Here is a 23,701-nt window from a genome sequence, read left to right as displayed (position 1 = left end):
TGTAAGTACCTTGCTTTGTCCACTGTACAGTCATACTAAAACAGAAAAGGGTCTTCCCCAAACTGCTCCAATACAGTTGGAGTGATGAGGCCAACCATGAGGAAACCCCATGATGGACTCCCTAAGCAGAACAGGAACCAACCTCAAGCACCAGGAAAGCCCTGGGTGGGATCCATCACCTGAAAAAAAATCCTCAGTTATCCTCATTTTCTTGCCTTGCAGTAGGTCTCTAGGAGAGGATTTTCTCTAAGAGCTTCAGTAGAGTTATGGCTCATCACAGGCCTCATCATCTGGTATATAGAGATGTAACTATGAAGATTTCTCTCTATATGTCAGTACATTGTCTGGTACTTAGTGACTCAAGGTCACCGCCTGCACGACGTGCTTATGTATTCCGGGAGCTGGGAAGGTCCGGTACCTGGTAACTCCAGGCCGCCCCCTGCAGGATGTGCTGATGTATACTAGGAGATCTGGTGCTGAGTGACTCCAGGCTGCCCCATGCAGGAGGTGCTGATGTATCCTAGGAGATCTGGTGCTGAGTGACTCCAGGCTGCCCCATGCAGGAGGTGCTGATGTATCCTAGGAGATCTGGTGCTGAGTGACTCCAGGCTGCCCCATGCAGGAGGTGCTGATGTATCCTAGGAGATCTGGTGCTGAGTGACTCCAGGCTGCCCCATGCAGGAGGTGCTGATGTATCCTAGGAGATCTGGTGCTGAGTGACTCCAGGCTGCCCCATGCAGGAGGTGCTGATGTATCCTAGGAGATCTGGTGCTGAGTGACTCCAGGCTGCCCCATGCAGGAGGTGCTGATGTATCCTAGGAGATCTGGTGCTGAGTGACTCCAGGCTGCCCCATGCAGGAGGTGCTGATGTATCCTAGGAGATCTGGTGCTGAGTGACTCCAGGCTGCCCCATGCAGGAGGTGCTGATGTATCCTAGGAGATCTGGTGCTGAGTGACTCCAGGCTGCCCCATGCAGGAGGTGCTGATGTATCCTAGGAGATCTGGTGCTGAGTGACTCCAGGCTGCCCCATGCAGGAGGTGCTGATGTATCCTAGGAGATCTGGTGCTGAGTGACTCCAGGCTGCCCCATGCAGGAGGTGCTGATGTATCCTAGGAGATCTGGTGCTGAGTGACTCCAGGCTGCCCCATGCAGGAGGTGCTGATGTATCCTAGGAGATCTGGTGCTGAGTGACTCCAGGCTGCCCCATGCAGGAGGTGCTGATGTATCCTAGGAGATCTGGTGCTGAGTGACTCCAGGCTGCCCCATGCAGGAGGTGCTGATGTATCCTAGGAGATCTGGTGCTGAGTGACTCCAGGATGCCCCATGCAGGAGGTGCTGATGTATCCTAGGAGATCTGGTGCTGAGTGACTCCAGACTCATCTGGCAGGACGTGCCAATCTATGCTGGTAGCTGGGGAGGTCTGGTTAACTCCCTGCAGGACATACTGATCTACCAAGTATAAGAAAAGGTTGTGGAACGGCACCGTGTAATTGTCAAGTGCAGGTCTTCACAAAGGGTCTGACATGACCCACCAGGTACGATCAAGGAAGGAGGATGAAGCAGCACTCCAGGAGTAGTGGAAAAAGTGAATATTTATTCCACCATAGATGCAACGTTTCGCCTTATCTATAAAGGCATTTTCAAGCATCGTGAGAGTCAGTGGTCAGCTGACTTAAATAGATATTAAAAAATTATTAAGTTCAATGTCAAGGGTTAACCAATCCATTGGTAAAATCAGACAAAAAGACTTAGCAAAGGACTGTCATTTTGTCCGATTTTACCGATGGATTGGTTAACCCTTGACATTAAACTTAATAATTTCTTCAGGTCAGTTAAGCTTAAAACCTGGTTTCTAGATAAGGCCCCTACAACTGTAGGTAACACTGATGTGAATAATATGGTTTATGACTTTACCTTGAAGGATTGCGGTCTGTTCGTAAAGAGTAATTTTTGCCCACCCTCCAATTCCCCAGCTGTGGATTCCTATATCACCTCAGTTCTCAGAGATATTGGGATATATAAAGAAGGTGCCTCCCAACTTAACGTTAAAAACAACCTCTCCATTGCTGAAAGGAGAGCGTTGGAGGCATTAGTCCATGACGGCGATCTCATCATTAAATCCGCAGATAAGGGTGGTGGGATTGTCGTCATGGACCGCCTGCAATACATGGAAGAGGTTTACAGACAATTAAATGACCAGTTGGTATATAAAAAGGTCGATTCAGACCCTATATCAATCTTTACCAAACAATTGAGGATTCTTGTCGACCATGCCTATGCTCTTGACATTATTGACAAAGACTTACATGATTTTCTGTTACCCAAATTCCCCAAAACTCCCCTGCTATATTGCTTCCCTAAGATACATAAGTGCTTGACCTCCCCGCCAGGCAGATCAATCGTGTCGGGTGGGATTTATTACTCAGCCCTGTGGCGATTTTTCTGATAAAATACTCAGTTGCTATGCAATTAATGCCAAATCCTACATCAAGGATACAACAGACTTTCTGAACAAAATTTCCACTGTATTTGTCCCAACAGGTGCTCTCCTTGTTTCGTTTGACATGACAAGTTTATACACATCTGATCTGATACACGTCTTATACAGATCTGATTATTCCAATGAGAGCAAGGAATTTAAACTGGGTTTGTTAGAAATGATCCTTACATGCAACTATTTCATGTTTGATGATACATTTAATGTTCAACTTCGCGGTACTGCCATGGAGTCCAATGTGGCCCCAGCCTATGCAAACATCGTCATGGCTGATTTGGAGGAGACTTGCGTTTATGGAGCCCACCACTTCAGTCATGTGCTGAGGTGGTGGAGATACATCGACGATGTCTTCTCCATCTGGCTAGGGGATCGGTCTACTCTTGACTGTTTTCTGGATTATTTAAATAATATTGATTCTGACATCAAATTTACTATGGTGGTTGGGGAATCAGAGCTACAATTCTTGGACACCAAGGTGTTTGTTGTGGATAACCACCTAAGAACAGATTTATATGTGAAGGAGACGGATTGCAACACAATCCTTAGCAGAGATCCACGAGATGCTAGAGGTGTTATCCTGCTTCTGGAGGCGCTGCTACTGATGTAGAATGAGTGTGTACACTCGGTGCGATAAAAAACTTCTTTATTTAGAAACACTACGCGTTTCGGCCCCGGGCTGGGGCCTTCGTCAGGTAAAATAGTAACATACAATTCCAAGACACATTAGGCATTTAAATATACAAGCGTTTGACGTCACTGATGACGATAATCGGAAGTGACGTAGAAGACATTGATAAAGATTGATTGTAAAAAAAAAAAAAAAGAGAGAGGTGTGCATAAAATCAAATAAATATATTAATAAAAGATTAAGAAACACCATTACATTTACCTGCGGACGTGGGTGACAAAATTGGAAAGGAATGTAGAATGTGTGTGGAGCACGGAAGTCTGGTGCACGGAGGGAAGAGGCGGTGCATATGAGGCGCACGGCAAGTGTGTCTCTACTGGATGTGAAAGAACGGAGGGATCGCTGGATGTATATTTGGGAACGACCGCATAGCTGACTGTGGTATCGGACATGAAGGGTCCAGAGTGAACTATTGTAACGATGTGAAGGTAAGTGACGATGGATGGGCAAGAGTGACTAGATAAGGGAGAATACTGGTGGAAGGAGTGAGTGGTAAGTGTAAAACAGACTCCATGGATAGTTGTGTGGTGGAAAGATGAATCAGAGGAGAATATGAAAAATAGTTATTATACATGTTCGATGACTTCATTTAATCCATCAGGTTGAAGACTTTTGATCTTGTAGATCCAGAACGATTCTCTTTTATTTAGTCTTTCATGTCTGTTATTGAGATCTTCTGCAATCTGTTCTATCCCTATGAGTTTTAGCTGGTGAAAATTTTTATTATGTGATAGGGTAAGGTGTTTTGATAGACTTTGTTGTAAAAAACCTGACTTAGTTTTAAAACGATGACCATTCATGCGCATCCGTAGGGATTGAGCGGTGCGACCTACATACTGGAGCCCGCATTCGCACGTGATCAGGTACACTACATACGAAGAGTCGCAGGTAATGTGTTGTTTGCAGGAATGTGTTTACGCCTATTTGCAATTCCACAAGGTGAGATTCATTCTTCTTGACCTAGCCCTCGTTTAATAAGAAATACACTTGAATCCCTCGCGCTTTTTTGTCTCCTACCTGTGGTGAATTGGTGCACTCACATGCACCCACCCTTAGCATTTCGTCTACCTTGATCTTGGATTTCTCTCCCAACACGAAGAGTCTTTCGAGCAACCATCACAACGAAGGAGACCAGCGGCGAGACCCTCCGTCATGGAATACTTCAAAAACAGACTGACATCTCGCAGAAATCTCATCTCAGAACTGACACAATTGGAACCTCTGACCACTACAGCTAAGTGTTCCTCTAATGTTCTGACTGATCTTTTTTTGAAACTTGAGGACTTAATGAAAAGTGAACTAATGCATTGCCTAGACATTATGTATCTTGAGTTATATTTAAAATCGGGTAAGATACCTAGAGGTCTATCCATTAATATACCATCGGCGTTCCCCAATGACATAACCTTCACTTCAGAATGGGAACAGATGCTAATCAACTGTTCCAAAACCCTGATCACCAGAGTAATAAATAAGAGAACCTCACTCATTGATGATCTCACAGTACAGATAATAAAAATAGGGGAAGAATTGGAACTCTATACAGACCTCCCCGAATACCACAATATTAACATCAATCTACAAAAAAGATTAAAAAAACTAGAACAAGACATTATACAAAAAAAAGCCGAGAAACTGGCCAACCGGTCATTTATACAACCAAAAAAGAATAAAAACAATCGTTCTGATTCTCATATAAAAAAAGACACCAAACCAACCTTACCACAATCTGGATTCAATCATCATATTAAAAGAAACAGCTTTCATCCTTATACCACTAATAATACCGATTACAACAATAGTAATAATGGTAGAACTTTTTTCAACTCTAAAAACAGAATCGGCCTTAGACCACCACCAGGTCCTCAGAAAGCCAATACCACCAGCCTCAACCCTCCCAGACCTCCCCTGATTACTGACATCAAAGTCCACAGTAAATCTGACACATCTATTTTTACTCACAAAGAGCCCCCCTCGGTCAGTTCCACTGACACGGAGCTCAATATTTCCATACTCACTACACATGATACTACTCCTAGTAAATCCACATCCATCTCATTTCCATCTCTCAGCACAGAAGAGATAGAGGAAATCAACCTGGAACTTCCACCCTCTCCACTATCCAGCTCATTCAGCTCTAATGAGTCTTTTTTAGAATTAGGTCCTACCAGACCATCCACTCCCTCGAGCCAATTGATAGACCCGAGCAGCCCTATTTCGCTCAATCTGATGGCCAAAACTCCTCGAACGTCGCAGCTACATACTACCCAAACCGATCTCACCAAGTTTTTCATTCCTCTATATACCCCAAAACAAACGAAAAAATGCAAAAAAATAAAAAGCAGAGAGGTTGTAGAGGGGGGAAAAAGTCAAGACAAAACAAAGAAAAGCAAAATCTCAATATAAAATCACCTTCCGAAATGAATAAGAAGGGTACCGCATCTACCATTAAAATATTCAATTTATCAAAAAAGAAGTTATCCAGAAACGAGGTCTCAGTGTTGTCAAAGGGCTTAAATTTCTGCCCAGAAAAGACAACAGACGACTTCGAATTATTCCTGGATTTGAATAAGTTCGTGTGTAACCTATCTAGGAAAAGATTTTTTTCCACCAAACAAATTACTAGTACTGAAATCTCCACTGCAATAGATCCCTATCTCCACCAACCGGTTAAGAAAAAATCCACATTCAATCCAGTACACCACCGGGGCCACTGTGTGGACACCTTCTACACTTTAGTATCAGAACAATTTAGAAACATAAAAACCAAACAAACCCCCAAAAATAACCTCACAAAAGCTGAACAGACAGCCCTCAAAAAACTACAGAAAAACAACGAAATAACCATTCGGTCAGCAGACAAAGGGGGGGGCATTGTGATTCAAGATACAACAGAATATCTTGAAGAAGCCAATAATATTCTCACTGATAAAAAATACTATAGAATATTATCAAAAGACCCTACTGCCACATGGAAAAATGAGTACAACAACATAATTAATGAGGCCTTTAACAAAAATATCTTGAACAAAACGGAAAAAAACTTTCTTCTAATGGATAAACCCAACCTAGCACTATTTTACCACTTACCCAAAGTGCATAAAAACGAACAAAAACCGCCGTCCTATATTATCGGGGATTGGCTGCCTCACCAGCCAACTGTCACACTACATTGACCTGTTTCTACAACCGATAGTAAAAAAGTTACCTTCCTTCTTGAGAGATTCCGGTCATCTCATAGAAGACCTTGATACAATACACTGGGAAAAAGACTATATTTTTGTTTCCATCGACGTCACTTCCCTATATTCAAATATATCCCATACCTTGGGAGTACGAGCCACAGAATTTTTTCTCAACCAACAACTGGACGTTCCTCCAGAACAAATCATATTCATATTACAAGGACTGGAATTTATTTTAACCCAAAATTACTTTTCCTTTCAAGAAAAAATCTTTCATCAGATATTGGGAACGGCCATGGGGACTCGAGTGGCACCCAGCTACGCCAATTTATTCATGGGCCACTTCGAGTCCTCTATGATATACGCCTCCCAATTCTGGGTCAAAAATATTGTATACTACCGTCGTTATATCGACGACATTTTCATGATCGCAAAAAGTACAATACAGGAGGCAGAAATATTCATTGAAGAACTAAACCACAACAACTGCGAATATCAGCAAAGACCTTATGGTTTTTTTAGACTTAGAAATAGGCCATAATTCGAGCACAATCGTTACAAAAAATCATTTTAAAAAAGTTGATAGCAATGGATACCTTGACTACAGAAGTGCCCACTATGGCAAATGGCTTAAAAATATACCGTTTAGCCAATTTGCCAGAATTCAAAAAAACTGCTCCCGAAATAAAGACTATCATGAACAAGCAAAAATCATATCCAAAAAATTTAATGAGAAAAAATTTCCGAAAAAACTTATCCAGACAGCTTATCTACTTAACAAAGAAAAAAAGAAATCGAATCACCTTCAAAAAAAGACAGACACAAACAGTTTTAACTATAATTTCGTCACCACCTTTGACAAAGGTCATCATGCCATACGAAAAATTTTGCAAGAAAACTGGCACATTCTACCACAGGACCCGATTCTCAAAAAAGAACTTCCACCTCAACCTAGTATCACATATAGGAAGGCCAAGTCAATTAAAAACATACTAGCTCCTAGCAAGCTAAAAAACATTAATCAACACATTAACCTGCCTAGCTCTCACAAAAAAATTCCAGGCTCGTTCAAATGCAATAAACCCAAATGTCTGTGCTGCAGTATAATCTACAATGGAAAACAAACTTTTAAATCTACAAGCACCGGAGAAACACATTCCTGCAAACAACACATTACCTGCGACTCTTCGTATGTAGTGTACCTGATCACGTGCGAATGCGGGCTCCAGTATGTAGGTCGCACCGCTCAATCCCTACGGATGCGCATGAATGGTCATCGTTTTAAAACTAAGTCAGGTTTTTTACAACAAAGTCTATCAAAACACCTTACCCTATCACATAATAAAAATTTTCACCAGCTAAAACTCATAGGGATAGAACAGATTGTGAAGGTTATGTCATTGGGGAACGCTGATGGTATATTAATGGATAGACCTCTAGGTATCTTACCCGATTTTAAATATAACTCAAGATACATAATGTCTAGGCAATGCATTAGTTCACTTTTCATTAAGTCCTCAAGTTTCAAAAAAAGATCAGTCATATTTTTTGTGCGATGCACAGTCAGAACATTAGAGGAACACTTAGCTGTAGTGGTCAGAGGTTCCAATTGTGTCAGTTCTGAGATGAGATTTCTGCGAGATGTCAGTCTGTTTTTGAAGTATTCCATGACGGAGGGTCTCGCCGCTGGTCTCCTTCGTTGTGATGGTTGCTCGAAAGACTCTTCGTGTTGGGAGAGAAATCCAAGATCAAGGTAGACGAAATGCTAAGGGTGGGTGCATGTGAGTGCACCAATTCACCACAGGTAGGAGACAAAAAAGCGCGAGGGATTCAAGTGTATTTCTTATTAAACGAGGGCTAGGTCAAGAAGAATGAATCTCACCTTGTGGAATTGCAAATAGGCGTAAACACATTCCTGCAAACAACACATTACCTGCGACTCTTCGTATGTAGTGTACCTGATTACGTGCGAATGCGGGCTCCAGTATGTAGGTCGCACCGCTCAATCCCTACGGATGCGCATGAATGGTCATCGTTTTAAAACTAAGTCAGGTTTTTTACAACAAAGTCTATCAAAACACCTTACCCTATCACATAATAAAAATTTTCACCAGCTAAAACTCATAGGGATAGAACAGATTGCAGAAGATCTCAATAACAGACATGAAAGACTAAATAAAAGAGAATCGTTCTGGATCTACAAGATCAAAAGTCTTCAACCTGATGGATTAAATGAAGTCATCGAACATGTATAATAACTATTTTTCATATTCTCCTCTGATTCATCTTTCCACCACACAACTATCCATGGAGTCTGTTTTACACTTACCACTCACTCCTTCCACCAGTATTCTCCCTTATCTAGTCACTCTTGCCCATCCATCGTCACTTACCTTCACATCGTTACAATAGTTCACTCTGGACCCTTCATGTCCGATACCACAGTCAGCTATGCGGTCGTTCCCAAATATACATCCAGCGATCCCTCCGTTCTTTCACATCCAGTAGAGACACACTTGCCGTGCGCCTCATATGCACCGCCTCTTCCCTCCGTGCACCAGACTTCCGTGCTCCACACACATTCTACATTCCTTTCCAATTTTGTCACCCACGTCCGCAGGTAAATGTAATGGTGTTTCTTAATCTTTTATTAATATATTTATTTGATTTTATGCACACCTCTCTCTTTTTTTTTTTTTTTTTTTACAATCAATCTTTATCAATGTCTTCTACGTCACTTCCGATTATCGTCATCAGTGACGTCAAACGCTTGTATATTTAAATGCCTAATGTGTCTTGGAATTGTATGTTACTATTTTACCTGACGAAGGCCCCAGCCCGGGGCCGAAACGCGTAGTGTTTCTAAATAAAGAAGTTTTTTATCGCACCGAGTGTACACACTCATTCTACATCAGTAGCAGCGCCTCCAGAAGCAGGATAACACCTCTAGCATCTCGTGGATCTCTGCATTGTCCGCCTAGTCCGTCATCTGCTATTTGTCCGGACCTGGTATCCCGTTGGCAGCAGCTTCCTCCCTCGATCAGCTATACGCCTATTTGCAATTCCACAAGGTGAGAACCATTCTTCTTGACCTAGCCCTCGTTTAATAAGAAATACACTTGAATCCCTTGCGCTTTTTTGTCTCCTACCTGTGGTGAATTGGTGCACTCACATGCACCCACCCTTAGCATTTCGTCAACACAATCCTTAGATAATGGTGCGGTCATTGCCCTATAGCCAACTTCTGAGGGTTAAACGGATTGTGGACGACAAGGACTCCCAAATAACTGGTCTTTATGGGTAATAAAACAGAGGTTATCCTAAATCACTGGTGGGAAAAAACATTGAGAGGGTAATAGACCTAGATCGTACTAAGCTACTCTCCAAGAATAGTATTAGGAAAGACAACGCACGCATTCCCATGGTTTCCACCTAAACTATACATAGCCAGAACATCGCCTCCATAGCAGATATTACAAAAATATACAAGAATTCCAGACTCCTCCGTTGTTTTCCTACAGGAGAAATAAAAATCTGAAGGATAGGCTTGTAAAAACAGATGTGTCGACTACTGGAAGGGACAAACTCTCCCGTAAGGGTTGTTTTCCGTGTATGGCCTGTGACAACTGTACACTAATGTTGAAGTGCGATACGTTCACCGATCCTATCTCAAAGCGGGAGTTCAAAATTAACTCTACTTTTACCTGCAGAAGTGACTTTGTCATTTATGTCCTCCAATGTCCCTGTAATCTGCTTTATGTCGGAGAAACAACTACCGAATGCAGATTGCGACTTAATAATCACAAATCTAACAAACGGACTAAAAAAAATGATTTTCCTGTTCCATCTCATTTTGTTGAAGCTAATCATGGGTTGAAAGACCTTCGGTTCACGATTATTGATAGAGTACCCCCACTGAAATTTGGGGGCAACAGGGAATTGCTATTGAAACGTAGGGAGGTACAGTGGATACATAAACTTAACTCTCTTTACCCCTCGGGTCTCAATAGAGATTTTCCTCTCAATGTCTTTATTTGATGTGTTGTGTCTGAAGATGACATTCCCTTACGGGATCCGATTCTTTTGATGACCTGTTCCATAAATTATGACATATTTCTTTTTTTTTTAAATTCCTTTTGCCATTGTCTAATGCAGTGGTGGCGAACCTATGGCACGGGTGCCGGAGGTGGCCCGAGTACAGAGTTTCCAGACAGGACTTGAGGGATCCTCCTGCAGGCCCAGGACGTTAAGCATCTGGGTCTACCTGAGACCACAGGAAGAGAAGGTGTGGACAGGGTCTGATTATCATTGGAGCCATTAAGCTCCTGCTCTTGGCCCCACAATTCTTGCTGTCCATTGGGTTGTCAAGGGAAGCTCCAATGGCAATTTGAATTTTCCCATCTTCTGTCAACGATATTGGTGTCCTCAGGACCCTTTAAAGCTGTGGAGCAAGAAGATTTTCATAATTTAATGCTAGAATTGCTTTGCCGGCACTTTGCAATAAATAAGTGAGTCTGGTTTGCATTTCCGGCACTCGGTCTCTAAAAGGTTCGCCATCACTGGTCTAATGTCTTATTCTTATCTTGCAAGGTGTGACTTCTTGGGTTATTATTAACTATATGAAGGGGACCACATTGGCCAATTATTAACTTATCCTCTCATTCTCATTCTCCACAGTAGCAAGTGGACCGATACGTGGACATATATGACTTTCCGGCTGGCGGTGACGATTAGGTGATCGGGAATCTTTGGAACCGGTGGACTCCTCGGATGAGATAAACGATCCCGGATAGGGCGTAAATACGGGCCAAATCCTCCAAGCCACATGGCATGATTCGATATCTTGAGCCTGTTGTCTCAACTTACCTTGGACCCTGTGTTATCCTCCCGTACATCACCCTGTAATGTCCCGCTTGCTTCGTCGTAGTCCAGTCGTGAGGTCCTAGCTGCACTTGAGTTGAATGTCTGGTTTTCCCTTAATCAAGATGGCCGCTATGTGGACTCTTTCCCCTTATACGCATGCGCATAATCTGGACTCTGATTGTTTGAATCGGACAGATTGACGGCCTCTCTCTACCCCGACTTCTTTACCTTCCAGTCTATATATACGTTTATATTGATATTTTTGCATTGTAACTCTGACTACTGTCACCCCTTGCTTTTAACATTCACTATGCACTTTTGCTAGACACAAATTGATGTATTGCAATATACGCCACTTCAGCGCTGCGTTTGTATCCATGGGTAAATGTGAATTACCTTATGAATCTAATGTTTTCACCTTTGTATACCATATTTATTGATTACATAAGTCACTGTTCTTTATTTCACTGCACTTATGTTTATACACTATTACTCTATGTATTTAGCTGTCTTTTATGTGATGTCACGTGTACCGGCGATGTCTACGCCGCCTATTTAAGTCAGCTGACTACTGACTCTCACTTTGCTTGAAAATGCCTTTATAGATAAGACGAATAAATATTTACTTTTTTCACTACTCCTGGAGTGCTGCTTCATCTTCCTTCCTTGATCTGATCTATCAAGTGATACAGGGAGGTCCAGGCCGGGGCGGACGTGCCGATGTATCCTGGGAGATCTGGTGCTGAGTGACTTCAGGCTGCCCCCTGCAGGAGGTGCTGATGCATCATGGGCTGCTGGGGAGGTCTGGTGCTGAGTGACTCCAGGCTGCCCCCTGCAGGAGGTGCTGATGCATCATGGGCTGCTGGGGAGGTCTGGTACTGAGTGACTCCAGGCTGCCCCCTGCAGGAGGTGCTGATGCATCATGGGCTGCTGGGGAGGTCTGGTACTGAGTGACTCCAGGCTGCCCCCTGCAGGAGGTGCTGATGCATCATGGGCTGCTGGGGAGGTCTGGTACTGAGTGACTCCAGGCTGCCCCCTGCAGGAGGTGCTGATGCATCATGGGCTGCTGGGGAGGTCTGGTGCTGAGTGACTCCAGGCTGCCCCCTGCAGGAGGTGCTGATGCATCATGGGCTGCTGGGGAGGTCTGGTGCTGAGTGACTCCAGGCTGCCCCCTGCAGGAGGTGCTGATGCATCATGGGCTGCTGGGGAGGTCTGGTGCTGAGTGACTCCAGGCTGCCCCCTGCAGGAGGTGCTGATGCATCATGGGCTGCTGGGGAGGTCTGGTACTGAGTGACTCCAGGCTGCCCCCTGCAGGAGGTGCTGATGCATCATGGGCTGCTGGGGAGGTCTGGTACTGAGTGACTCCAGGCTGCCCCCTGCAGGAGGTGCTGATGCATCATGGGCTGCTGGGGAGGTCTGGTACTGAGTGACTCCAGGCTGCCCCCTGCAGGAGGTGCTGATGCATCATGGGCTGCTGGGGAGGTCTGGTACTGAGTGACTCCAGGCTGCCCCCTGCAGGAGGTGCTGATGCATCATGGGCTGCTGGGGAGGTCTGGTGCTGAGTGACTCCAGGCTGCCCCCTGCAGGAGGTGCTGATGCATCATGGGCTGCTGGGGAGGTCTGGTGCTGAGTGACTCCAGGCTGCCCCCTGCAGGAGGTGCTGATGCATCATGGGCTGCTGGGGAGGTCTGGTGCTGAGTGACTCCAGGCTGCCCCCTGCAGGAGGTGCTGATGCATCATGGGCTGCTGGGGAGGTCTGGTACTGAGTGACTCCAGGCTGCCCCCTGCAGGAGGTGCTGATGCATCATGGGCTGCTGGGGAGGTCTGGTACTGAGTGACTCCAGGCTGCCCCCTGCAAGAGGTGCTGATGCATCATGGGCTGCTGGGGAGGTCTGGTGCTGAGTGACTCCAGGCTGCCCCCTGCAGGAGGTGCTGATGCATCATGGGCTGCTGGGGAGGTCTGGTGCTGAGTGACTCCAGGCTGCCCCCTGCAGGAGGTGCTGATGCATCATGGGCTGCTGGGGAGGTCTGGTACTGAGTGACTCCAGGCTGCCCCCTGCAGGAGGTGCTGATGCATCATGGGCTGCTGGGGAGGTCTGGTGCTGAGTGACTCCAGGCTGCCCCCTGCAGGAGGTGCTGATGCATCATGGGCTGCTGGGGAGGTCTGGTGCTGAGTGACTCCAGGCTGCCCCCTGCAGGAGGTGCTGATGCATCATGGGCTGCTGGGGAGGTCTGGTACTGAGTGACTCCAGGCTGCCCCCTGCAGGAGGTGCTGATGCATCATGGGCTGCTGGGGAGGTCTGGTACTGAGTGACTCCAGGCTGCCCCCTGCAGGAGGTGCTGATGCATCATGGGCTGCTGGGGAGGTCTGGTACTGAGTGACTCCAGGCTGCCCCCTGCAGGAGGTGCTGATGCATCATGGGCTGCTGGGGAGGTCTGGTACTGAGTGACTCCAGGCTGCCCCCTGCAGGAGGTGCTGATGCATCATGGGCTGCTGGGGAGGTCTGGTGCTGAGTGACTCCAGGCTGCCCCCTGCAGGAGGTGCTGATGCATCATGGGCTGCTGGGGAGGTCTGGTGCTGAGTGACTCCAGGCTGCCCCCTGCAGGAGGTGCTGATGCATCATGGGCTGCTGGGGAGGTCTGGTGCTGAGTGACTCCAGGCTGCCCCCTGCAGGAGGTGCTGATGCATCATGGGCTGCTGGGGAGGTCTGGTACTGAGTGACTCCAGGCTGCCCCCTGCAGGAGGTGCTGATGCATCATGGGCTGCTGGGGAGGTCTGGTACTGAGTGACTCCAGGCTGCCCCCTGCAGGAGGTGCTGATGCATCATGGGCTGCTGGGGAGGTCTGGTACTGAGTGACTCCAGGCTGCCCCCTGCTGGAGGTGCTGATGCATCATGGGCTGCTGGTGTAGGTTTTATTGCTGCGTTTTTCTTTAAAAGGAAATTGGATAGGCAAGTTTTAAACTACACCCACACTTCCAGGTCAGTGTCACCCACGCTCATATCTTTATTAGGGTTCAAATTATCCTAATTCAACAAAAAAGGGCTTTTAAAAATATGCTAATTATCCCCGGGGACTCCTGTATACATCACACTCCGGCTCTCCCTCATTCTGCCCGCCTCCTGTGTGCCATGGTTTACACCCACTCCCTCCTATTCCCCTCCCCGAGAGCCGGGTGACATCACACAGGAGGCGTGGTAATGTCCCAGGGTAATTAGCATAATTATAAAAGATGCTCTTTACCAGAATAAGACCGTTAGAACCCTACTGAAGATATCATCCTGGAGGACCATGGAAAGTGTGTTCAGTTTAGTTTAGTTTAATTCTTAGTTATCCAAGTGGGCAAATTCATCTAAGACAAAAGATGTTAATTTGTGAGTTGTGTTCCGTAAACCTCAGTATTCGCTGTGATAAGTTTTGGGTTACAGTTTGGTCATTCGGTCCCTAAAAGGTTCTACGTCATTGCTCTGCGCTCCTCAGCTCTCTGCAAATCCTCACAAGCCCCATCCTAGTCTCTATCTTTATGTGACCTTCACTTTGTTGCTTTGGTTCCTTCCAATATCACTGACAGCCGATGGTGGAATACGGAGGGAGGGGACATCTCATAAAGTGACTCGTTGAAGAGGGAGATTTAATTACACATTTACAATGAGATCTTCAGATGTGGGGTCACTGTGTGCGGTGACATCACAGCGGTCATCTCATCCTGGCATCAAGAGCAGATGTCCCACCTCACGGTCTACAGTACCTCGTCTCTTCTACCGGTGGCCACTGCCTGTGGCTAAATAGAAACTGGGGTCTGCACGCGACCTGGTACTGGTACTCCAGCTGATCACGCCTATAACATCCCATGGATGGTCTGTAATCCCAGAAACATGGACTGGAGGCCAGGATCTCTGGAGAACCATTATAGACAACATATATAGAAGCATTAGAGGGATTACGACACTGGAACTTACAAGTAATGTATATCATATCCACAAATCCTTAGTACCACAGAGCAGAGCGTATCTCTCCTTCTGTTCTTCACATTGAAGGAACTTCTGTAGGGCCTTGAGATCCGTCATGTAGTCTTCCCTTCTTGCTGGGAAGCTGGAAGCATAGGCTGATGAACGGTACCAGGTTCTCTTGCTTCTCACCAGACTTAGTCTACTGGTATGTAATGGGTCGTCAGAAACGGGACAAGAACTCTGTATCTAGAAGAAGATAGAATGGGTCAATCCACTGGTAAAGACCACGAGACAGCTCCCGACAACTGATGGGGTACGTAGAGGTGACACCAGAGCAAGACCAGGGGGTCCACCCTCCAATTATACAAGACTAATAATAATATTAGAAATAACGAAATAATGAACCAGGGGGCAAGGATCTTACATACCCTTCCCTGACAATGGAAAGGTCAGACGACCAAGAAATCATTGCTCCTGGTCACAGCTTCATTCTGGACCTTCACCAGAACGTGGAGGAGGCCACTCACTCTAAAATGAATCTGGGGTCCAGGAATTCAGGTCCCATCCACACGTAAGTAACAAATATTCCTAACAATATGTTGTCATCTCCTACCATAGAAAAAGTCCATTTTACTCATCCAAGCTCACCCTGGTAGTGTAGGCACTAGCAGGCACCGGTAACCCACAGGACCTTCTTCTTCTAGGACCACTCTGTGCAACTGCAAAATTCAGACAAAAAATATCCAGACAAGGAAATTATAAGTGTATGGATCCCTTATATTATGATGACTCTACATCCACAGGATCATCTTAACAATATAAAGGAGTTCTCAGAAGAAACTAAGGGTCATCTACTGCTGTGGTTTATCTGCTCCCGAGTTCCTGACCTTGATGCTGGACTTTTTATTAGATTGTGAACCTGCTTTGATCTGTGCCTGGAACCCTATGGAGCTATGTCCTGTCCTGAAACATGAGTCGGTGCGACTAGTCTTGGCCGTCACCCTGATATCGGTCTCTGTATCTGTGTGATCAGTATTGATCTGAACATTAACACCCGGACACATGCAGACCTGGTGGTTTCCCTGCGACGAAGTTCAAAATCTCCGTACAGGAGTTATAAAGTGTGAAAATCAGGATGTTATTCGGATGACTACTATAAGATTATTACTGATTCCCTAAACCAGGCTCCTTACAGACTAGGAATCCTGGCACCTCCTGCTGCTTCCACCACTACATGTCTATATGTGAATGCTGGAAGCCATGATCACCTTTTGTATCCATTGGGGAGGACTTACCTGAGCATGGCACTCGACCTCTGTTGATAGAACATCTCGGCCTAAGCCCTAAAGTCTTGAAATACCTCTGGCAGGTGCCCACAACATTAAGACTTAAGGCCGAAGCCAGGACCAGTCCTGATGAGATAAGACACATTACGAGGGTCCATGTTACAAAGGTTGTTACAGTCACTGGATACTTGTTAGAAGCTCTAGCAAATTTTGGTGGAATCAATTTCATGGATGACGATGGTTCCCAGCAATGTTGAATGGAGTCACCAGAGCTAACCACTAATCCGAGAAGATTTTATGCCGGAAAATCCCTACTAGGGTCTCGTCATTTACTGCTCATCATCAAGACTTGATGGGGCTCATTTACTTACCCAGTCCTGTCGCCATTCAGCGGTGCATTCTCCGACGAGGATTCGGGTCCTCCGGCAATTCACTAAGGCCGTGCGCCCAATGTCCACCAGTGAATGTGAGTGATATTCTTGCGACACAATTTTTAAAAAAAATTCTGCTTTTTTTCGGAATCCGAACCTACCCCCCGGATCTCTAACCAATCTACCCCTGGATATATACCCAACCTACCCTTGGATATCTAACCAACTCATATATCTAGCCAACCTACCCCGGATATCTTACCAACCTCCCCCCGGATCTCTAACAAATCAACCCCCAAATATCTAACCAACCTACCCCCAAAAATCTAACCAACCTACACTCAGATATCTACCCAACCTACACTCAGATATCTAACCAACCTACCCCCGGATATCTAACCAACCTACTCCCGGATATCTAACCAACCTACCCTCAGATATCTAACCAAACTACCCCACGGATATCTAACCAACCTACCCCTGGATATCTAACCAATCTACCCCCGGATATCTAACCAACCTACCCCCGGATATCTTACCAACCTACCCCCGGATATCTAACCAACCTACCCTCAGATATCTAACCAACCTACCCCCGAATATCTTACCAACCTACCCCTGGATATCTAACCAACCTACCCTCAGATATCTAACCGACCTACCCCACGGATATCTAACCAATCTACCCCCGGATATCTAACCAACCTACCCCCGGATATCTTACCAACCTACCCCCGGATATCTAACCAACCTACCCTCAGATATCTAACCAACCTACCCCACAGATATCTAACCAACCTACCCCTGGATATCTAACCAATCTACCCCCGGATATCTAACCAACCTACCCTCAGATATCCAGGTGGAGGATGAGGTGTCCGCACATGTGACAGCTACTATCTCCACAGTTTGGGGTTTTATGGAAATAGCAGAATAAAGGAATGAACAGCTTGAAGATGTTTCGTGGTGTAATATGGACAAAATCTTACAATTTGAGGAGATCCTTACCGATCCAGCAGACGGCCCGTCGTAATGTCCGGAGCACAGCTTCTATGACTGCCCTGAAAGGAATAGATGAATATTTCACCTCCTCAATCTTCTCATAATACATAAAGCGTGATTCAGCTGCATCCCGACCACCAGAACCTCCGGTAACCATAACAGTAGAGTATTATCACATACCGTATACCACCAGTCACATTGCCCCCATGTAAACTGCCAACGGAGACACCTATGAATAGCACCAGTCCAGCGCCACAATGTAAGTGGATGCTTGAGTGTGTCCATTATTAGTATAATTTGGAGTATGATGTATAAGTGTCTGACTGTGGCAAGTCTGAATCTTGAGACCCCAATGATTTTGAGAACGGGGGGCCCCTGAGTCCATTGTGTGAATGAGGCAGCACTGGATTGTCTGATGATGAACATTTGTAGACTGATATATATGTAACATCCCGCCGGACGGGTTACATTACGAAATTGTGAACCCTCAATGCCTTCTAGATGTAGGAGAAGTTTGACCAATGGATTCTACAATCCTTCACCGTCTACTGGTCCATTTGGTCCTGCAGCTGCTTAATATCTTCCTGAGAGTAATGTGATAATGTGACCAATGGAATGCCTTGTTCTTCATACATTGTACAAAGGTGTTGGTTGGATAAAACACCTGGGCTGACGACTCCTAAAGGTTATATAAACTCTTGGGGTGGAAAATTCTTTAGTCCTTTTCTCTCCATGTGTCTGAGGGTCACTGGCCAGACACACAACCTACAGCTAAGGCCTGCAGGTCTATGAGCCCAGACCAGAGCCGGCCTCACAGTACTGTATAGCATCTCCTCTCCTCCAGCCTGAAGCCCCCTATACCAGAGCCGGCCTCACAGTACTGTATAGCAGCTCGTCACCTCCAGCCTGAAGCCTCCTATACCAGAGCCTACCCTAGAGTCCTGCATAGCAGCTCGTCACCTCCAGCCTGAAGCCTCCTATACCAGAGCCTGCCCTGGAGTCCTGCATAGCAGCTCGTCACCTCCAGCCTGAAGCCTCCTATACCAGGCTGTGAGCAACCTCTGCTGAACACCATCAAAGTAGCAGCCTTGAATCAGCTGAATTGTTCCCTTTTGTGGTCGTCGCCGTGTTTTGGAATAAATGAACTGTAAGTTTATGGGTGAAATCCCTCGTCTCTGAGTGATCCCTGCTACAAGCTGCTAACATCAAGGCCGACCATCACTGAGGGATCCCCGCACCTACAGCGGGAGTGCCCCAGGGAGATTTATCCTTCATCAATAGACTGGGATCTAATTGGGGCAAATGGGTCTGGAAGTATCATGGGAAAACGGATCAAGAAATTGAAGGAACTGTTAAGTTTGGAGGAGGAATCCTTATGATATGAGGTGTTGGATATTTGACCAGGATCATATTTGACCCCCATCTTGACAGAAAAAAACACAGAAATGTAGATATCACTGAAATATCATATTCTCAAGTATTGCTCACATGCTGTCCAATTCCACCTGATCCTCCTTGAGATGGTTCTACTCCGTCATTGGAGTCCAGCTGTGTTTAATTAAACAAATTGGACTTAATTAGGAAAGGCGCACACCTGTCTATATAAGACTTCATAGCTCAAAGTGCATGTCAGAGCACATGACAATCATGAGGTCTAAGGAACTGCCCAAGGAGCTCAGAGACACAATTGCATCAAAAGCATAGATCTGACAAAGGTTACAAATTAATTTCTGCAACACTCAAGGTCCCTAAGAGCAAAATGGCCTCCATAATCCTTAAATGTAAGAAGTTTGGGGTGACCAACAATCTTCATAGACCCAGCAGCCCAGCCAAACTAAGCAATCGTGGGAGAAGAACGTTGGTGAGAGGTAAGGAAAAACCCAATATCACTGTGGCTGAGCTCCAGAGATGCACCTATCACTGCAGCCTCCAGCAGTCGGGTCTTTATGGCAGAGTCTGGAAGTTTCTCCTCAGTATAAGACATATGAAAGCCTCATACAGTGTGCAAAACATGAAGGATCCGGACTGTGAGAAATAAGATTCTCTGCTCTGATGAGGGGAAGGTTGAAATTTTGGGTGTAAAATCTAAGCGGTAGAGAAAAACAAGGCGCCGCTCATCACCTGCCAAATACAATCCCAGCAGTGACACAGGGTGGGGGGCAGCATCATGCTATGGGGGCCGGACTACTGGGTGTAATGGAAGGAAAGATGAATGCGGCCAAGTACAGAGATATCCTGGATGAGAACCTCTTCCAGATGGTCTGGACCTCAGACTGGGCCGAACCTTCCAACAACACAAAGATCCTAAACACACATCTAAAATAACACAGCAGAGGCTTCAGAACATCTCTGTGACCATTCCTGACCGGCCCAGCCAGAGCCCGGACCTAAACCCAATGGAGCATCTCTGATGAGACGTGAAAATGGTAGAGATGGGCGAATCGATTCTAACGAAGTGGAATTTGTTTAGAATTTTAGGAAAACATTGAACAAATCCCCCTCCCCCTTTATTACCAAAATCACCACAAGAACAACGTGTTACATGGGGCAGAGAACTCTGGGAAGGAGAAAGGAACACCCCCGATGACATCTGCAGACCTGTAAGCCAATCAGCGACCGGCAGGCTTATGTGATGTCATAGCCCTATGAAAACAGACGGCCATTTCCAATCCAGTCATTTCACACTGCATGTGCTGTCTGTAGCGTCCAGCTGCTTGTACTTAGTAGCTGGTGGAGTATCTGTTTTGGGGGATCTGTACACCCAAAATTTCAATTGTTTTTTGTTGATGAAGTAGATATCAAGAAATCTGTGTCAAATCAACATAGTTGATTGACCAATATGTTAGACAGAGAGGAGGCTGCCGCCACCACCACACTCTTATCATTGTGCCACTTTGTGACCTTCCATGTTTCCTTCACCTCAATAATTTGTCATTGTGCCACTCTGGAGCCTACTCAAGCTGCTGCCAACTGACCGCTGTCTCCCTGGAACACCCTGTGATTTCCATAATGCTGTTTTCACCCTCCATCACTCTATGACGTTGCCACTATGTTTGGTTTTCCCCTTCATTTCATCCATCAGAAGGAATGAAAAGCCTTAGGATTGAAAGCCAAAAGCAGGAGTGGATACAGAACACAGAGGACATGCAAATATCCCATTTACTGGTCATCTCTATTCTGGATACACTCCTGTTTGTTTTTGGCTTTAGCAATACTGATGGATTATTGACCGATTGAAAGCGGACACTGACGGATGAAAAGAAGGGTAAAATGATCAGTGACATCAATGCAGAATTACTGCCGACATCCTCTCCACTCTTTTGGGGGTTTCTACATGTATCCGCGTCTAACAGAACAGGTTCTGTAGTAATCTATGAAATCATCTGATGTCAGTGTAAGAAGAGTGCACTCTGTGATGTTATAGTGGGATCTTGGCCCTCAGCTCAGTCCTTTTGAGCTGCACAGACGTTACCTTGTCAGGCTGCATTCCCGCTTCGCTTATTTGGTGAAGTTGGCCTCTGTAAGTGCACATGGAAGTGAAGAGTGAAGCGATTCTAAGAGCGGCGGCTGTCATGTGCGTGTCATACTAAAACACATCATTGTTTGAAGACCAAACCACTCCCTATGCATATTTAAGCATGGCACAACGATCTACAACACCCTACATGCTCTCTGCAGCCAGGAAATACCTGATTTTTAACATGATTCATCATGATTCGATTCGGGTCAAAGCAAATTTTTACAGAAAATTTGTCGAACTCGGCAAAACTAATTTTTGAAAAATTCGCCCATCCCTAGAAAATGGTGTCTTACCAATTGGCTGCAATGAAAACATAGGGTGAAAAATTCAAAGGGGTCTGAATACTTTCCATACCCACTGTAGGTACTGGTATCGGTCCAGTACCATCATTCACCCTCCAGCAGTGTATCTGCTCCAGCACAGATTGAGAAAGGTGAAGAAATGGGCCACTTGCCAAAAGAGCTGAAGAGAAATCTGTATCCACACCCAAGTGAGTCCCCAGTATCCAACATTGGGAAATATGTGGAGATGTGCCAGACTGATGGAGAACATTCCCAGAAGCACCGGGGCAGAGGTGAGAGCCAAATACAAACATAGTAAAAATTGTAATATTTAGGGGCAAAACAGTAACAAATCCGTTACATGCCAAGAATCCACATAACTAATCACATGCTAAATACAAGTCACATGTATTGATGAGAAGCCAAGATGATTGTATGTAGAATGATAAAATTCAGAGCAGAAGTGGATGGGGACATCTGTCTGCCATGAAATCTAAATAAACCTTTCCCGTTTTGCCAGAGAGAGAATTTTTAAGGCATTTTTATTAGTTTCCTCAAAGTTTACATCCATTAGTATTACTTTGCCTTTACACTCTTTGGAACAGCCCATGTGATGTCATGTCTTTTGACGCTTCTGATTGGCAAGATCTGAGTTAATTAGAGACACACCATGAATGTATTTGAAGGCACATCTGAAGCCCACTGATTCAGTGGGGGTCATTTACTAAGGGCCCGATTCGCGTTTTCCCGACGTGTTACCCGAATATTTCCGAATTGCCCCGGGATTTTGGCGCACACGATCGGATTGTGGCGCATCCGCGTCTAAAGTGCACGCGACAGAAATCGGGGGGCATGGCCGGACGAAAACCCAACTGATTCGGGAAAAACCGCCGCATTTAAAAAAAAAAAAATCTGTTGCGGAGCTTGCACTTACCTTCACTCAGACCGGCTCGGTGAACTCCAGTGCGTTCAGATGCTTTTCAGCGCAGCAGCGACACCTGGTGGACGGCGGAGGAACTACCTTGATAAATCCCGGCCGGACCCGAATCCAGCGCAGAGAACGGGATCGCAAATGGACCGGGTAAGTAAATCTGCCCCATTGTGTAACATCATAGGAGGTCTGGTTCATCCTTTGGTGCAATTTCCAGAAACCTGAAGGGGCCTTATTCATCCTTAAACACAAGATGTGAATGTGCAGCCACCACACGGCTAAGGAAGGAGACGGGGTCTGTGTCCCACAGATGAATGTGCTGTGGTCCCAAATGTGCAGATCAACGGAAGAAAAAAAGCCAAAGCCCTTGTAAAGACGCTGCAGCTGGAAAGAGTCGCTCACAATCCATAGTGACACAAGAAGTGAATCCACAGAAAGGCCGATGCCACGGAGAAGCCGTCACTCCAAAAGAGACTCAACAAAGACACATACACATTCGCAAGAGAACAGGAAGAAAAACTTCATTTTGGAGACGTGTCATGTGACCTGACCATCGTTATGTTTGAGGGGAAAAAGGGAGAAGCCTGAGAACATCCCGACTGTGACACCCGGGGGCAGCGTCATGTTAGGGAGAGAAGATCAAGTGGCAAATACTGAAGAACATCTCCAGACATCAGTCAGGAAGGTAAAGCCTCGTCACAGATGGATCTTCCAGATGGACAATGACACGAAGCTACTGCTGGACGGCTTAAAGGGAACCTGACACCCCATTTGCACAGGTTCCTATAGAGCCCTAATAACTACCTGACCCCCTTCTTTTAGCTAAAAATTGTTTCGCTCACATCCACATAAATCACCTTATATCTTATATTACCCGGCATCAGAGGGGGGAGTGTCCTGCATGGCCGGCTCCTACCGACTAATCCGCCCCCCATATGCCTCCTTACTAGTCACAGTTCATGTCATGTGACCAGAGTGACACCATCTCAGGTCCTTTTAGCCTCTTAACAATAGCAAACTGTACCGCATGCATGTATCTGACCACATGAAGACACAGCAGCCTCCAAGGACTTCTCCTACTCTCCATCCTCCATGGAGGTTGCTGTGATCTCATGTAATCACATAC

At 45.7% G+C, this 23,701-nt stretch overlaps 1 long non-coding RNA gene across 1 annotated transcript; it reads right to left on the bottom strand.

Annotated features, from left to right (window-relative positions):
* Window positions 1–14,839: 14,839 nt before the first annotated feature.
* Window positions 14,840–15,906, bottom strand: LOC140120753 (uncharacterized). The gene is made up of 3 exons (XR_011853975.1): window positions 15,833–15,906; window positions 15,229–15,430; window positions 14,840–15,130 (listed from the first exon to the last, which is right to left on the bottom strand). It is a non-coding gene; the product is annotated as an uncharacterized lncRNA (long non-coding RNA).
* Window positions 15,907–23,701: the final 7,795 nt, after the last annotated feature.

Source organism: Engystomops pustulosus, chromosome 3, assembly GCF_040894005.1.
Source record: "Engystomops pustulosus chromosome 3, aEngPut4.maternal, whole genome shotgun sequence".
In the NCBI taxonomy this organism is placed as follows: Eukaryota; Metazoa; Chordata; class Amphibia; order Anura; family Leptodactylidae; genus Engystomops; species Engystomops pustulosus.
Note: the sequence above shows the minus strand (reverse complement) of the source record. Positions and strands in the feature narration are given on the sequence as shown.